The sequence below is a fragment of the Lutjanus erythropterus genome, chromosome 15 (genome assembly GCF_056507025.1).
Source record: "Lutjanus erythropterus isolate fLutEry1 chromosome 15, fLutEry1.hap2, whole genome shotgun sequence".
Taxonomy (NCBI): Eukaryota; Metazoa; Chordata; class Actinopteri; order Lutjaniformes; family Lutjanidae; genus Lutjanus; species Lutjanus erythropterus.
In genome coordinates, this window is record NC_139331.1 from 8,323,317 (window position 1) to 8,328,256 (window position 4,940).

Below are 4,940 nucleotides of genomic sequence, written 5' to 3' on the forward strand. Positions count from 1 at the left end.
AGGACAGATTGGGCTGTAAAAGCAGAGACAGAATGAAAACATATGAACATTCATCAAAAAGTGATTCTACTGTAAAGGTTAAGTTTACATCCATAAATTTGTTATCTGAACAGAGACAAAGTTAATCCTCCATTCGTTGCTTGACACATTTCTGTGCCTGTTAAACTAGAAGTTATTTATCTTCATTATACTCCAATGTTGTTGAAAACTCATATTTAATTCTGTTTCTATCTGCATCCAAAACAAATGATGAAGCCAATTATTGGAAACTACTGTAATAGAAAGATTCGACATTAATTCATTCCTGAAGTTTTATTCACAGAGAACTTCAGAGCTGTACTCCTGCATTCATTATACAGCATCTATGACTGAATACATACAGTAAGAAATGAGGAAAACTATGAGATATGTGGATCCTGTGATTATTTACACACATTAACATTGAGATTATTATATGTACTGTTTACTATGTACTGCTATCTGTGTACTGAGTTGTACATACAGATACTTTATGTATAGTACAGTGGCTAATTTTATATGAGCTGCAGGAGAAAGAGATGTAAATCTTCAGAAATAAACTAGTGATGATTACCAGCAAGTCATGAGTCAAGAGAGCTTAGAATGAGTAAAATCACCTTGAAATATTTTCCCAGAAATGATCATTCTGAAAGCTGATCGAAACCAGCTGTAAAAGAAACCATAGATGAATGGATTGAGCATTGAATTGAACCATCCAAGACACTTACATGCAAAAAATGTTGCAAGCGAGAAGTTTAATGTCATTGAATTGAACAAGGCCCAGTAAATATAGAAAGGAGTCCAACAGATCAGAAAAACTCCCATCACAATAGCCAGAGTTTTAGTCGCCTTTCTCTCCATCTTACTTTCAGACTTTGTGCTCTGACAGGTTGTGTTCTGGATGCTGCGTGTCTGTTTCTGTGCCACAATCAAAATCTTTAGGTAGATGACACACATTATGACAGCTGGTAGGTAAAAACAAAAAACATCTTGTAACACAGTAATTGAGAAGCTAAGAGTAGATAGACTCCAGCTCAGCAGGATCATGATCAGAATAACACGGACATTTATTTTAGTTCTGTACCTCAGAGGCTGACACACAGCATAATATCTGTCAACAGAAATAAAGCACAGGGTCAGAACAGAAGATGAGCTCAGATAGAGATCAAAACAGAATATTAGCCAACAAAAGCTTCTTTTAACTGGTATCACTCCAAAAGGCAAAATTAAAGTCCCAACACACAGGTCAGCTACTGCAAGAGAGAGGATGAGGAAGTTTGTAGGAGTGTGGAGCTGTTTGAAGTAAATGATGGAGGTTATTACAAGAAGGTTCCCACATATTATAAGAAATGATACAGAGCAAAACATAATATATAACAAATACTTGGTGATGGTGAGTGTTAAATAACAGACAACATTTTCCTCAAAACCATCATCAGACCTGTTGACAGAAAAGTTAGTTTCCATGCAAAAATGATCATTAATAGTGAAGTGACATTTGTATTAATATGCCTTGAATGAAGAAAATTAGTAAGATGTAGTTTTCTGTAGAGAGAGATTTTCAGTTAGTTTTAGTGCTCTGTGTGTTTCACAACATGCTGATTTGGTTTGTGCATCTGTACTGATGGGAGCTCTTGATCTGTGACACTGAGCAGTATATTCACATAAGTTATTCTTCAGGGCTCATTTGCATATCATTGTCCAGGGAGTCTCTTAAAGGGGAACTCAATGCAGTAGAATTTAGTGCTAAACTTCTGTGAACTCAGAGGACTCGTGAGAAACACATTAAAATAAGAAACCAGAGTAACACAGGCCGAGATATTCATTCATTCATCTTCTGTAACCACTTATTCCAAAAAGGTCATGGGGGCTGGACCCTATCCCAGCTGAAATTGGGCGAGAGGTGGGGTACACCGTGGACAAGACATTGCAGGGCTGACACATGGAGACAACCACTCACACTCACATTTACACCTACGGGCAATTCAGTGTCACCAATTAACCTAGCATGCATGTCTTTGGACTGTGGGAGGGAGCCGGAGAACCTGGAGAGAACCCACGCAGACACGGGGAGAACATGCAAACTCCGCAGAGAAAGGCCCTGCCCCAGAAAGCCGGGGGATCGAACTCAGGACCTTCTTGCTGTGAGGCGGCACGGTGGTGCCGTGGTTAGCACAAACTACTTAGTTAGATTTTGAAAAAGATCATGGTTTGGGTTAAAACCAGTTTGGTAAACAAGTGGGAAATAAATTGAACATACCACAGTCCCACTTTTTAAGATTTATTCAGGTTCACATTCAATAAACCTTCATATGCACGAATACTGTTTAACATTAATGAAAAGTGTCACAGTTTGGGTTTCTCAGTCAGTTCCTCTTTTATTTTGGTAGGTCTTCCCTTGTATGTCTTTGTTGTTTCTACTTCCTGTCTTTGTCTGTTTTCCTGCTCTTTTTGATCACTGATTATTTTCACTTATTCTTTACAGCCCTCGCCTGTGTCTTGTTGTTCTCCCCCTCCCTAGTGTATTTAGGTTTCAGCTTTACAACCATACTCCCCCCGGAACCCAAAGACTTCGGTTTCCCGGGAGCTGCCCGGCGGGTCATTGCAAGTAACGCTGCCGGATCGCTAGTTGGCATCGTTTACGGTCACAACTACAATGGTATCTGATTGTCTTTGAACGTCTTGACTTTCATTCTTGATTAATGAAAACATTTTTGGCAAATGCGTTCGCTTCGGTGCGTCTTGTGCCGGTCCAAGAATTTCACCTCTAGCGGCACAATACAAATGCCCCTGGTCGTCCCTCTTAATCATGGCCCCGGTTCAGAGAAAAACCCATGAAATAGAATCAGAGTCCTACTCCATTATTCCTAGCTGCGGTATGCCTGCTTTGAACACTCAAATTTTTTTAGGGGGTGCCAAGAGGCAAGGGCTTGTGGTAGCGGAGTGTGGCACGCCTTACGGCGGACCGTCCAGCCCGTTCCCGAGATCCAACTACAAGCTTTTTAACTGCAGCAATTTTAATATACGCTATTGGAGCTGGAATTACTGTGGTTGCTGGCACCAGACTTGTCCTCCAATGGATCCTCATGAAAGGATTTAAAGTGCCTTCATTCCAGTTGCAGGGCCTCGAAAGAGACCTACACCATTATTTTTTGTCACTGCCTCCCTGTGGGTAATTTGCGCGCCTGCTGCCTTCCGTGGATGTGGTAGCCATTTCTCGGGCTCCCTCTCTGGAATCGAACCCTGATTCCTTGTTACCCGTTGTCACCATGGTAGGCATGTGGACTACCATCAACAGTTGATAGGGCAGACACTCGAATGAGACGTTGCCGCCGCGGGGGCCAGCGAAAGGCTCGAGGTTATCTAGAGTCACCAAACCAGGCCAGGGCCCCCTGCCCCCACATGGGTTTTTGGATCTGATAAATTCATGTATCCCCGAGGTTCAGCGCTCATTTGCATGTATTAGCTCTAGAATTGCCACACTTATCCAAGTAACGGTAGAGCGATCAAAGGAACCATAAATGATTTAATTTCAATCAGGAGAGACTAGGTAAAAGAGAAATGGTTTATTGGCACGTGCATGATATATGAAACATGAACAGTCCTTGGCGGTTAGACCCCATTGAGGTGAAACAATATGTGTATATATATATATATATATATGTATATATGGGGGTGATGAAGTTGTAGTGAAGAGAACCCCCCTGGGGTCTAGACACTGGTGGTGGTGGTGATGAGGTGCAAAGCAGAGACTGGTGAGGTGAAGTGGCTCTGGACTCCTGCTGCCTGGACCTGAAGACTGGAGGAGAGGGCGTCAGGGAGGATCGAGGTGAACATCTTGTGGCTACCTGGGTCCAATGACTGGAGGAGACAGGGGTGGAGGAGGGTCGCGCGACTGACTGAATGACAACTGATGGAGCAAAGACAGAGACTATTTAAAGTTTTGGCAGCAGCAAATTGACTGGCTATCCCAACCGTGGCAAAATCTGATTGGATAGTAAAGACAAAGGCGAACACCCACAACAGCTAATTAGAGGGAATAAGAAGAGAGAGACGGAGTAAAGGAAAGTTACGAATAAAGGCAGTGTAATAGAAGGTCTTCCTGATTGAACTTACACTGAGCTTCATGAGCCATTCGCAGTTTCACTGTATCTTCCGTGTGTACTTAGACATGCATGGCTTAATCTTTGAGACAAGCATATGCTACTGGCAGGATCACCCAGGTAGCACTTGGGGTGGCACGGGGGTGCTCCCCCGAGGAGGTCGGAATCGGCGGCCGTGGGGGTGCTGTCCACCGTCTTCTGGGTCCGGAGGCTTCGAGGAACACGGTGCTTGCCACGCAACGGGCAACCAGGGCGAGGCCGCAGTGGCACGCTTGTGGCAACGGTTCCGAGGTTTCGGGCCCGGAGGGGGGTGAACAAACACAGGAGCTGTCCCTTCCGGCACAACCTTCCAAGACGAGCGCACCTGACAGATGTGTGCAGGGAGCTACACCCACTTGATAGACACTTTACTTTTTTTCTCATGCTTATTCTGTATATTCAAGAATTGATTATTTTTTATGTTTAATTCAGATCACCACAGGATTACCAAATGTAACATTGGGGTTAGGGATATCTCGGATCATGCAGGGGCCGAGCCCGATATTTAACACTGCATTTTGACAGCAAGCCCAAGGACACATTGTGGAGATTTAGCACTAATCTTTTGAATGATCCTCAATGTGAGAAATACATAAAGGGAGAATTTCAAGAATACATGATCCATAATGGCAATGGCACAGTGTCTCCCAGTACACTGTGGGACACTGCAAAAGCTGTTATTAGAGGTAACCTTATCATGTGGTCAGCTCAGAAGAAGACTGAAAAAGAGAAACAAGGATTTGACTGAGAATTTAAAGTCTCTGGAGAATAAACGTGGAA

At 43.2% G+C, this 4,940-nt stretch overlaps 1 pseudogene; it reads right to left on the reverse strand.

The window, feature by feature from the left end:
- Nucleotides 1-2,467: 2,467 nt before the first annotated feature.
- LOC146314007 (18S ribosomal RNA) lies at nucleotides 2,468-4,244 on the reverse strand (annotated as a pseudogene).
- Between the last annotated feature and the right edge of the window lie 696 nt (nucleotides 4,245-4,940).